At 34.1% G+C, this 13,706-nt stretch overlaps 2 long non-coding RNA genes across 4 annotated transcripts; both read left to right on the top strand.

Moving 5' to 3' along the window:
• The first annotated feature begins 664 nt into the window (after positions 1-664).
• Positions 665-3,174, top strand: LOC137079378 (uncharacterized). 2 transcript variants are annotated; one of them, XR_010905484.1, is made up of 4 exons: positions 665-911; positions 1,454-1,546; positions 2,074-2,179; positions 2,905-3,174. It is a non-coding gene; the product is annotated as an uncharacterized lncRNA (long non-coding RNA). The 2 variants fall into 2 exon arrangements; XR_010905485.1 differs by having other exon boundaries at positions 2,074-2,195.
• An 8,230-nt stretch (positions 3,175-11,404) lies between these two features.
• LOC137079377 (uncharacterized) lies at positions 11,405-13,502 on the top strand. Of its 2 annotated transcripts, none has more exons than XR_010905482.1 (3): positions 11,405-11,540; positions 13,133-13,279; positions 13,381-13,502. It is a non-coding gene; the product is annotated as an uncharacterized lncRNA (long non-coding RNA). The 2 variants fall into 2 exon arrangements; XR_010905483.1 differs by having other exon boundaries at positions 13,349-13,468.
• The last annotated feature ends 204 nt before the right edge of the window (positions 13,503-13,706 follow it).

The following is a 13,706-nucleotide window of genomic DNA, read 5'->3' as shown; positions in this document are numbered from 1 at the left end:
AAAATAGCAATTTTCTCACAATATTTACAAATAGTTGGAAACATTTGGGATATTGTAAGAAATCAACTGAAGAAAATATATAACACTGGCCTAGTGGTTTTTGGATATTTTACTGCAAAAATACTACATACTTGCACCTTTAAGGAGATGTTAAGCCAAATGGTAAACATGGATGAATAATGAACATGCTATAAATAAAGCAACATGTTTGTTTTTAAAAACCCAACACAGTCTCACCCCTAGTCGTCAAATGTTGCCGAACGGTCAAGGGACCCTGACGTCAGCTGTTGACGCACAGGGTACCCCTAAATCGCCATTTTTCGACGTACTGGGTAATCCACTGATTTCAATGAGAAACCTAGGACGTCATAAACAGACGTGTTGGGCATGTGAATGTTATCGTTATGATGGAATATATTGGGTTATAATTTTTACATTATGACATGTTGGAGTGTGATTCTCAATTTAATCAGCCAGCACAATTGTATTTACATTTATTTACGCTATGATACACGTTTGAAACAGCAGTCAAACCCCATCCCGCCCTAAACCTACCCATTTGCGTATTATATGATATAAAACACAGACTGTAACAGACAACAGGCACACTTTATTGAAAAAGTCCAACTATTCCGAGGCCAAACGATTGAATTGGGTGAAGAAAAGACCCAAAAGCAATCACCGTCTCTATCCGCGCCGCGCGCCGCGCGCGCCCCGGCGTCACACTGAAGACGCCACAGGTAGACCCCTCGGCGTCACGCGATGGACGAACTGGGAACCCAATTGCTTTCAGTGGGAAACCTTTGGCGTCAACATTAGACGGCAATTCTATCGGTATGAAATCGCGCTGAAGAAGTCTCATTCAGAACACATCGCGATGTTTGGCATCAGATCACGTGTGCCACATGTTGGTGAGTAGTCATACATATTATGTCCTAATATTTGATATAAAGTATTTTCTGCTTGTCGTTATCGATCATGTTCAGTCACTGCATTGTATCTGTCATCATCTCCACTGAGGCTTTGCATTTCTTTGCTTTCTAAATAAACACACCTTGCTAATAGGGTAATTTAACACTGTCACGTGACGTGCTATAGACCTTTAAACATTTGTTAATATTTAATAATAATTACTAGTGTAGTTCCAACGTGGCATTTGTAGTAGAAGCACAATAAAAAAAAACAACAAAAAAAAAAACACTTGTCATGCGTTTACCACAGTATTGGTAGTTTTAATGTGATATTTGTTGTAAATAAACAGTAACCACAACAATTGATATTTTTAATGTGATATTTGTTGTAAATAAACAGTAGCCACAACAATTACCATGCTTTAAATGCATTTTAATGTAAAATCCAAATATTGTTATTTAAATAGTATACTTTATAATGCTATATATTATATATTATGACTTTTTTCTCTCTTTCTTTTTTTTTTTTTTTACCTGAAAAGACCAAAAGGGCCTCTCGGACTCAGTCAACCCATTCTTGTTTGTGGAGAAGTAACGGAGAAAACCAAAAGCTGCAACAGCAAATATTTGTAATGGTATGTATGTGTTGGTTTGAACCCTTTATCAAACATTTTATTTAGCATTTGTTGTTACTTATTCTTACAAATCCCATATCTCAATCAGTAAGAACATATTCCCGAAGTCTTAATAATTCACAAGATTTAACAAGTTGTCAAATTCGTATGATTCTCGTACATATAGCTCTGAAAAAAATGAAGAGACCACTTAACATGGATTTCTAAATGTTAAGTGGTCTCTTAATTTTTTTTCCAGAGCTGTATTTGTATATGAAGAGTTCAGATGCAAAAGCCTCAAAAAGCCACTTCGGTCACATGACATCAGATATTCGATTATTTTTTCTTAATCAGATCACTTGCACTGTTTATAACGTCCCGTTTGCATGTAAATAATTTATGTGATCACAAAATCAAGTGAGTTATCTACATTTTCAAACAAATTCTTATGATATAGCTTGCTATTACATACTTTTAACTGTCTTAATTTATATGTTTTAAAAACAATAGTATTTGCACAGAGTAAATGATACTTTCTTGTTTTACAGAAGAGAAGAAAGACCAGACCTTATATCGAAGCAAGCTAAGAAAATAAGTCCTTTGTTTAGGGTGAGGAAGGAAGATGGACATCTTGTGCCCGAAGAAGACAGAAAAGTGCGCACGTCCATTGGTATGTCTTGTATTGAAGCAATGCTGTAATATGTAGTACAAAATTTGATGTTGATCTCTCAAAGGACTATTCATTTCAACAGTGATCATTCTTTCTACTCTGATAAAATACGTACCATTATTCATGTCTAAATATTTTAATAACTCCTAAAATAAGCAAATGAGGTTCTGTATCTTGGATTTATTTAAAATGGTAAATATTTGTTTTCCCTTTTTGATACAATTATTATTACACTTTTGGCCTTCAGTTCTTAAAAACTGCACCGTCTTTTTGTCTTAGATAAAAGTAGACAAGTGTGGGAAAAAGCATTTAGTTGTTATAAACTCCATGTATTTCTCCATTGTTTTGTAGACCATGGATGGTTCTGGGTAGCTTTAGAAGATAATGAGTTGGGACATATTAGGAATCAAATAGTAAATGTTCTTTGAAATATCTGGTTAGTTCTTTCTAAAAGATCTACTGTTTAAAAGGTTGCTGTTGATATGGGTAAATTAGTTTTTGTTCAGTACTTGGCTAATATTATGGGCTGAAATATTATACATAATGCTTCAATGTGTATATTATTTTATGTACTGACTGCTGCTTTGTCAATTTAAATCAGGAATTGGCATTTCTGCCCATTTTGAGGTGGAGAGTTTACTGAAGAACATAGGTTAACCTGACTGTACATTAAACTTAATATGAATTGTGTTTGTTGTTTTACTTTTAGACCAGGACTGGAGAACGCCGGATTATACGACTTCTTCCTCTGGTTGAGAAAAGGCTACACAACATCAGTGATCACATCATCTGTACATTGATTATACTGTAGGGTACAAGTGGGCGAACTGTTTAGAAGAAGAAGAACATGAACATGATAGAGGGAAGAGACAGAAACCAGTCTAGTTGTAATAATGAATCATTATTTTCCAACACTATATCAAATCTGTTTTCTGTATCATAGTTGACTGGATGGGATTATGTGGCACTCATTTGTGTGACTTCAGCAGCTGTGAATGGATTAATATGATGTTAATGTGTTTTTTAAAACCCATTTTTATTTATCTTGAATCTAATTTGACTTTATTCTACTTTATCAACTGTATACTGTATCCTCCAATAAAGTGTTGAGTGATAAAGTATGGTGAGTATTGTGTATGGTGTTTGGTACAGTAAATACACATTCAACAAGTTTATTTAGGTTATCTAATTAATTACCAAGAATATTTTTACTTGAGAAGTAAACATTTTTTATCTGGTTATATTATATTTGGTACAATGCTCCAAAAAGTTGTATATACTTGCATGCTCTGACAAGTATGTCAGTTTTCAGTGAAATAAAGGGAAGGATTACAAACACTTCAAGCTTAACTGAAGATGATCCATGTTGATCATTCTGGTACATCTACTACTGCAATAAAAATTAAAGCATGCACATTTTCGATGCCAGGTACGTGAAGAGGGTGTAGATGAAATTGTGACAATGTCTCTTGTTATTTTACTTAATGGTGCATGGTCCTATATTTAATAGTAATAATGAAGTGTAAATAATATAAATAGTTTTTGTTTACTCTGGAAAGTGGATAATGGCAAGTTGTTGCAGGTTCATCCATTATATTTATTAGTGTTTATCCATAAAAGAAAATAAAACTTAATAATTATTATTTTACAACATTTCTTTCAAATATTTCTGTATTTCATCAGATGGTCTTACAATATCAAAACCTATACACAAGCATGACGTTAGAATAGAAAAGACAAAATACTCTGATATTTAAATGTGACTCAAAGTTTGTTGTCCGTGATGAGGAGAATAGATCTGTGTATGTTGTACTGCCCTTACACCTCCAGGGACCCAGAAGTGGCCCCTGGAAGAGCAAAAAAAAAGCATATTTCAAATGGCTTTAACTCAAAGTCTGGTTAGCGTATCACAGAGAAAATTGGCAGGACAACTGCATATGCAATGTTTACTAAATAATGTTGGCCACAGTTTTCAGACATATATGGAAAGCTGCCATAAAGGTTTTTTTAAAAGTGCTCACAGTAAAATATACAATTTAAGCTTGGCCCTCATATATGTCATATAGGTTTACACAATGAACATATTTTAATATCCAGTTGTCCATTAAATATGTAATTTACTTAACATTTATTGTTTCATTATGAAACCTTTTAAACTACATTACCCATATATCTGTCATTGTATCAATGCAATGGGAAACATGGCGCTGTAGTTCATAGAAGTGTGCAGAAATGCTTAGGGTTAGGGTTGGGTTCTCAGTAAAGGAGTCATTTCTCAGAACATAGCGACACTTTATAGTTAGCTTAACGTATTACTGACGTAATAACACCAAAACATACTTTGTAACATGAAACGCCGTTTTATATGAGTTAAAACAGATAGTCCAATCACAGCGCGTTCTGCGATAAAGTCACAGCCAATGACAACCCAGCTGAACACAGGCGTCACACTTACTTGTCCATTTATGGTAAATTATATCACATCTCATCCGGTTCAACTGAAGGGGTAGATTCCTTAAAGAATTAATATTTAGGCTAAATATTATATTTATTATAATAAATATTAAATATTATTTATTCTAAATATAGGCTAAATATTTGTTTATTCTAATTAAATAATAAAACTCACATTTTAAAATGAAAGTCTTCTTTGTGTGGTTAAACTGATGCATAATAAATATATTTTAAAGAGAATCCTTTTTCTATGCAATGGTCTACAAGCATAAACTTCTTTAAGCCATCCTTTACAATCTGAACTCTTGGAATTAAAACAAATATAACAAAAGCACAATGAATGCACACAATTTTGTAAGCATATTCCAAGATTTAATGTCAAACAGTTTAAATACAAATGTAGTGCCCATATATATATATATATATATATATATATATATATATATATATATATATATATATATATATATATATATATATATATATATATATATGCAAAAAAATAACATTTTACATTCTAAACTTTAATACTATATATTTGCGATTATATATGATTATAATGATAGGTTGTGAAATAATGATAGAGGTAGTTATGGTGGACATGTACTTTAGTGACCATTGTAATAAAAGTTTTAATGAATAATTATTGATTTCAAAAGGTATTAACTCTCACTATCTTCATTTGTTCAAACAAACAACAAATGCAGAAATATACATTGGACTATAGCATCATGAAGTCAATGCATGACTAGAACTAGTGGATGGCAATAGATATGTCCTTCACTAAAACTCCTGATGATAAAGGCATAGGCAGACATCAAGAACAGTTTATGAATATTGGTTCTGCATATATCAAAGAGATCATAAGACTCCACAGACTCCACGTGAAGACTTTGAGACACTGTGACAGAGCAAAGGGTGCACTTCACTGGACATGTCCTATGCATGCCCAAACAACAACACCCAAAAACACTTATGAAGTGGACACCACCAGGAGGACGCACGAGACAGGGAAAACCAAGGAAGATATGAGACAGATGTTTCACGGAGACCTCAATGCCGGTGTTCCATGAGAAGATGTGAAAACGTGGCCACAGATCGAATATGTTGGAGGACACATGTTGCCCAATGCGCCCAGGACAGGACATGATGATGATGTTGTCAGTTTATACATAACTGTAGGATTTATTTCTGTAAAAAACGATGCATAATTAAATGTTAAATACATTTATGTAATAAGTTCACAGATATGTGTGCATTCCCATTATTAAAAGTATATAATAGCAAGCTATATCATATGAATTTGTTTGAAAATGTAGATAACGCACTTGATTTTGTGATCACATACATTATTTACATGCAAACGGGACGTTAATAATAATAAAAAATAATTGAATATCTGATGTCATGTGACCGAAGTGGCTTTTTGAGGCTTTTGCATCTGAACTCTTCATATACAAATACAGCTCTGGAAATACTATACTATTTAAATAACAATATTTGGTTTTTACATTAAAATGCATTTAAAGCATGGTAATTGTTGTGGTTACTGTTTATTTACAACAAATATCACATTAAAACTACCAATACTGTGGTAAACGCATGGCAAGTGTTTTTTTATTTTATTTTTTTATTGTGCTTCTACTACAAATGCCACGTTGGAACTACACTAGTAATTATTATTAAATATTAACAAATGTTTAAAGGTCTATAGCACGTCACGTGACAGTGCTTAATCACCCTATTAGCAAGGTGTGTTTATTTAGAAAGCAAAGAAATGCAAAGCCTCAGTGGAGATGATGACAGATACAATGCAGTGACTGAACATGATCGATAACGACAAGCAGAAAATACTTTATATCAAATAGGACATAATATGTATGACTACTCACCAACATGTGGCACACGTGATCTGATGCCAAACATCGCGATGTGTTCTGAATGAGACTTCTTCAGCGCGATTTCATACCGATAGAATTGCCGTCTAATGTTGACGCCAAAGGTTTCCCACTGAAAGCAATTGGGTTCCCACGGTGATTGCTTTTGGGTCTTTTCTTCACACAATTCAATCGTTTGGCCTCGGAATAGTTGGACTTTTTCAATAAAGTGTGCCTGTTGTCTGTTACAGTCTGTGTTTTATATCATATAATACGCAAATGGGTAGGTTTAGGGCGGGATGGGGTTTGACTGCTGTTTCAAACGTGTATCATAGCGTAAATAAATGTAAATACAATTGTGCTGGCTGATTAAATTGAGAATCACACTCCAACATGTCATAATGTAAAAATTATAACCCAATATATTCCATCATAACGATAACATTCACATGCCCAACACGTCTGTTTATGACGTCCTAGGTTTCTCATTGAAATCAGTGGATTACCCAGTACGTCGAAAAATGGCGATTTAGGGGTACCCTGTGCGTCAACAGCTGACGTCAGGGTCCCTTGACCGTTCGGCAACATTTGACGACTAGGGGTGAGACTGTGTTGAAAAACCATCCTAGAGCTGCATGATTCTGGATAAATTGGGAATCACAACTATTTTTTTTTGTTTCAAATAGAGTATACATTTCTCCCACGATTATAAACAACTACAAATAACATGACATTTTATTCTGAAAGGTTCTGACTAAATGTATTATTGCTGCTACCCATTTGAAATATTTAATTCATTTAAATTATTATTATTATTTTTATTAAATCTCTTTTAATGAATTCGCAAAACAATATGACTTAAAGGTGCACTATGCAGTATTTTTGCAGTAAAATATCCAAAAACCACCAGGCCAGTATATATTTTGTTCAGTTGAGTTCATACAATATCCCAAATGTTTCCAACTATTTGTAAATTGTGAGAAAAATACTATTTTAACCAATGACTCGGGACGTCTGAGGGAGTCTCCTGTCAAATGTGTCATTTCTGCATTACCCTTGGTTTCTGGTTTTATTTGGCAGAAGCGCTTTACTCTTAGAGATACGTTCATGGATTGAAAGTGAGTGTTTGTTTTAGTTTTTTTGTGTTTTGTGTACTTACAAGTGTTGTCAAAAGCACTAATTTCAAAAACAAGTTGGTATTGATATTTAAAAAATGTGACTATACCAGCATTTCTGGGCGGATTCTTAAACACCTCTGATTGGCCATTGTGTTCACATGCTCAACATATTTCTGTGATTGGAGTGAATGCTGGTATAGTCACATTTTTTAAATTTCAATAGCAACTTGCTTTTGAAGTCAGTACTTTTGACAACACTATAAGTACACAAATCTACAAAATTAATAATATTGTTCTACTGGTTTTTAAATATTTTGTATCTGTATCTGTCATCCATATTGTGCCTTTAAAAGGGATATCCCACCCAAATATGAAAGTTCTTTCATCACTTCAAAATATTATAAATAAACATCTTCAAAATATCTTCCTTTGTGTTTCGTGGAAGTTGTAAGTTATGATATAACTTTAACTTTCATTTGGGTTGACTATCCCAATATTATAGCTAATAATATAATATCCACTTGTTACTCGATGTATCAATTGCCAGCATATTTTTTTTGCTGTGTAGAACTGAATCCCCTAAAATAATAATTATAATAAATTGATAAATGTAGTCTTTAACTTCTCGAACATCTCACATTTATTTAAAGATGACAATCATTATTTACTTACCATTGTTATTCAAAACTTATTTAAGGAGATGTTAAGCAGAATGTTAAACATGGATGAATAATGAACATGCTATGTATAAAGCAACATGTTTGTTTTTAAAAACCATCCTAGAGCTGCATGATTCTGGATAAATTGAGAATCACAATGTGGCAAGGGGGCGTGGTTCAGCGAGGTCTGCAGCGGGAGAGAGAGCCGCGGGACGAGCGGTAAGTGAGTGGGTTGGACCATAGACAGTAAAAAAATATGGACGACTCGACATCATCCGTTTCCGCTTGCCATATTTGAAGCTTTCAGGTGGGGGTGCACGGCGCTGACATCTTGGGACCGAGTCTGCGCAGTAGCGATTTCGGGACCGGAGTTGGGCAGTAGAGCGCAGGAAGTAGAGCAGAAAGTACAGCTGCGATATCAAAAGCCCGCCCACGCTCTCGTAGATGCAGAACAATTAACTATGTTGGTGTGAAATAAACAGTTATGGAAATGTAGAAATTAAAGCTAAAGCTCTAATCTGCTCCCAAAAATTTCGAAAAAAGTCCGTTAGTGCCTCAGTGACAACTTCACTCAGAGAAGCCGTCAGTCTCAGCTGTCAATCATGACGTCACACCCCCCGTTTTTATAGCATCAAATAACTAACTCAAACTAAACTTATTTTTAAAACCAACACCTGAAATGAAATCATCGTGATGATAACTGCCTTCAGTGACATAAACTAACTTTGGGGAAACATTTTTAAAGTGTAATTTTATTATTTAGTTTGCCTCGCGTCCATTAGAAAACACAGAGGAGCGGCTATACTGGTCACCGGGGGGCGATCGAGGCGCGAAAGCTTCAGTAAATGAGAGGGAGACTGCAGGCTTGGGTTGGACGCAGATTAATAACACCTGTCTCTTGTTCCAGTAATGAGCGCGGAGAAGGTATAAAACACCGGTGGAACCGGAGACCAGGGAGAGAGAGAGACGGACGGTTGATGCTGAGACACAGACCCTGAGATACCGGAAGCCGGAAGTTCCGACCCGGAAGTGAGTGTTATTGTTTGAGTTGAGAGAATAGACCATTTCAGAATGTTTGTAAACAATCGCCTCAAGATACTTCCGGGTGGCAGAACGCGAGCGACTTCTACTGACAAACTGAAGAGATCAGCCGGCTACTGTAAATAGTAACATAGTTAAGAACATTGCTGTTGTTTAAAGTTGAAACTATGACGAAAACGTGTTGTGTTTGGGGTTGCGCCATCAGATATACAGGAAAAGGTGTAGGATTTTATCGATTTCATTCAGAAAGAAGTAAATATATGCAGCAAAACCTGTGGGTGAGGAGGCTAAAGCGAGTGGACGTCGTCAAAAGTGGCGCTACAGAAAAGTATTCTCAAAATGGTCCATCTACAAAATCATAGCAGAGCATAATTATCTTCAGCTGGGGAATTTCGAGACTAATATTAGTAAACTTTAGATCTCTTTTAACCCCTTACGATTCAAAGATCATACGGCCTCAGATTACTATTGTTCAACATTCACTGCTCATCACACATTATCTGGACAAACTCAGTATCATCAGAAAGATTAAAGACTCCAGCTTTGATATTTGAACACTCCCTGCTGAAAAAAACAATAGAAACCATCACAGAATTTGTAATGGTTTTAATGGTTATATTGGAAACTGTATTGGTTTTAATGGAAACTGTAATGGTTCTAGTGGGTCTCTATTGGTAATTTGATTTCTTCTATTGGTGCCATGTGTATGCCTATTTGTCTTTATTAGTTTTAATGGAAACTGTAATGGTTCTAGTGGGTCTCTATTGGTAATTTGATTTCTTCTATTGGTGGCATGCATTGTCTATTGGATACCATTAAGGACCAATAGAACACTTTTGGCAAGTTTTAGTTTACATGTTGATATCTACTGGACACCAGTATAAACCATTAGGACTCCAATAAATGTAGTGGTTTCTTTAGTTTGATAATAATGACTTAATTGTGTACACATAATGAAGGCTAGATGCAGATCTTAATTTTTTTTTTTTTTTTTTTTTTTTTACAAATATTACAGCACAAACTAGACACGCAAATAAATTAACTTTTTGCTCATTCACTCTAAAAAAAAAAGGTTCTTCAGTGGTTCTTCAGCGGTTCTTCAGCGGTTCTTTAGGGTGGTTAAGGTGCTATATAGCACCACTGTCATCATAAATCAAATTTTAAAAAGCCCCTCTAGTTTCTGTCTTTCTTTTAGTTTCTTAATTTAGTTGGGGAATTGATTACAAAACAACATTAAATAAAATAATAATATTCACATGAAGTTAACATGGTTCTCAACCTTTTTGGCCCAAAGGCCCCCAAATCAAATATATTTGAGCCCTCAAACACAACACTTTTTGACCCCAGCAAAGTGATTCAATACAGCTTTTTGCCATTGGTATTAAAAATTAAGCTAATGAATATGGGGCCTGCCCAACTTTTTAAAATTAAAACACATTAGGTATTCAATACACACAAATTATAACAGTAGGCGGCTACCAAATCAAATCCACACTTGAACCATTTTCAAATCATCACCCATACATCGCTTATTAATAGCCAATACATTATAAATAAAAATTATAAAAAACCTCTTGGAAAAAAAAATTCTCTGCTGGAAACTGATTTCACTTTATCACACCACTATAAAATGTTATTTACAGCGCCAAAACAAAGTTATCTTAATTATATTTTATTTAAGTATAATATTTTATACTTAATTTACTTAATTTTATTTTAATTTTATGTTTTGTTCATTTGTGTAGTCTAGCTTTAATAACATATTATGATGTCCATATATATATATATATATATATATATATATATATATATATATATATATATATATATATATATATATATATATATAATGTAATATATATATATAATGTAATATATATAAAGCCCCTGTGATTGGCACGTTTATATATATAGATAGATAGATAGATAGATAGATAGATAGATAGATAGATAGATAGATAGATAGATAGATAGATAGATAGATAGATAGATAGATAGATAGATAGATAGATAGATAGATAGATAGATAGATAGATAGATAGATAGATAGATATAAACGCGCCAATCAGATGTACGCCGTTTGTGCGCGAGCGGTCCTACTCGAGAAACTGCGTCATTTGTGTCGTTGCTCGTTGGACCTTTGGAGCCGGCGTCGTTATGAAGAGAGACTGAGGAGAGAGAAATAATCTTGCCCAGGTGAGTGTCATACCTCCAACTGTCACATAAAAATGCTATTAAAGTTGAGTTCCTTGTTAGGGGGACATTTTGTTGCTATTTTAAAATGTTGTACCGTGTTTTGAGTAATGTTAGCCGACTGTGTGGAGCCTGACCAACTGTGTTGACTAATTTAACTTAGTTAACGATTTTTTTTTCGCAATAAACAAAGCGAATAACATCCTAGTGACGCTCAAAAAGAAAAAGGATAATAATTTCTTACACTCGAGCCAGAGTTGCAGCAGTAACGTTTTAGTAACGTTAAGTTATTTCAACCAAATACACTGAAACGCCTTTGGTGTAACGTCAACCGACAAAGCTCGAGAGACAGAGGGGGGTTTAACGTTAACGTTAAGGAGATGCGGTTAGGGATATTTGTTGCTTAACTAACACTGAAGTGTAACGTTAAGTAATAATTAAGGCTAACGTGGTCGTTCGTTTCGTGACTAACTATTTAATCATTTTTTTTTTTTTTTTTTTTTTTTTGAATCGCTGATAGAGATGACAGCCACGGTCCTAGAGGTGGGCTTTATATAACGTTAGCTGCACCGTTCCCATGGATACTGTGTCTAGTAACGTTAGTGAATATGAAATAAAAATAACATATGCACAACTTCTTAACTATTAAGTTAAAATTAAATGTAAGCATACTTATGTTAACCGTTTAAAGCTCAAATATTGTATTTAATCTTACATGCAAGAGGTGTAACATTACATAGTGTAAGGTTACGTCAAAGACTTCTATGCAAATGTAACTGGAATGGTAGCAAACAAAAAATTATTTAACGTTAGGCTAAAAGTTAACGTTAGCTCTATTTATTTAGGCTATTTATCATTAGCTTAATTATTAACATTGGCCAATTTCATGTCATGAATATTTGCATGTAACTGTTAATGAATTGGTTTGAAGATCATTTTCAGTTAAGGCTGTGCATCATCAATGTCACGATACGATACACATCACGATATGGATCAATTTGTAATTACATTTCTTTTGAGCAGAGTTTAGTAACAGTAATATCTGTTTATTGAATAACCAGTGCCAGTGTTTCTGTTATAACAGTTGTGATAACTGAAAAACTATTTAGTTTATGAAATTTAGAAAAAAATAAGAGTTAAATTAAATAAATTGTCACAAGAACAGCTTGGTTCAATATCGATTATTTTTGGCTACATAACAGGTATGCCACATGCATGGCAAATTTTCTCAAGGAATAGGATACACATCTCTTAACTGATGCTGTAAACTATGGGAGTCAGTTGAAGCCTACTATAATATTGAAGGTAAAATTGAACAGATTTGTACAAACACTTAAATTACACAAGGATTTTTTTATAATAATAAAGTTAAAATATTTGCTAAACAAATTACATATTTCTACTCAAATTAGTTTTTTAAAGTATAAACATTTAAATGGTGGCTGTCAAACAAACTTTCTCAATTCACATTTGGTGTAGCAGCAGAACTTTGGTGTCTGTTCATCTAAGACAAATTTTATTAATTTTTATAGATTCCTGTGTAAGTGTGTTTTGTATTTGTACCCACATTTGTACCAATTTCAATACCCCTATAGGTTGATGCAGGAGAAGATGAACAAAGTATTAGGGGACATCTAGAGAAGCTTCAACCAAACATAGAGCTCCTCAAAGAAAGGATGGTGTGGAAAAATGTTGTGTCCAACCATAGCACAGAGGAGACTCGTTTCAGACTGGTGAAAATGGTAAGTACAGTAGTGTGTTGATTGCCTCCTTATGTATGACTATTTTTTAATGTCTTTTTTTTACTTTAGCCAACAAATTCTTACACAGCTCTCTGTAATAGCACAGAGACCTTCAAGTTTCACGGAGTCCCCTTAAGGACAAGTTCAGGCGAAAGATTGAGGACTGTGAAGATGGCAGGCTAAAAAAAGGTAATTAGGGTGGTGCTATAATTCAACAAAACAAGAAATTTGCTCTAACTACAGTTCTGTTGGTCTGGAGTGCATTTCCCGTATAACGAAGTAACGCAGGTGGTGGAGTAATAACTGCTTGTAATTAATTATTTTGAGATAGAATTCATGCTAGATCTTTTGCTATACATTATGGACATGGCACCTGAGGCCTAATTCTTATTTCTCTCAGTTATTTTGCTTCATTTCCTGATTCAAT

This window comes from Pseudorasbora parva, chromosome 6, assembly GCF_024679245.1.
Source record: "Pseudorasbora parva isolate DD20220531a chromosome 6, ASM2467924v1, whole genome shotgun sequence".
NCBI lineage: Eukaryota > Metazoa > Chordata > Actinopteri > Cypriniformes > Gobionidae > Pseudorasbora > Pseudorasbora parva.
The sequence above is the reverse complement of the archived record's forward strand: the minus strand, read 5'-3'. Positions and strand labels throughout refer to the sequence as shown.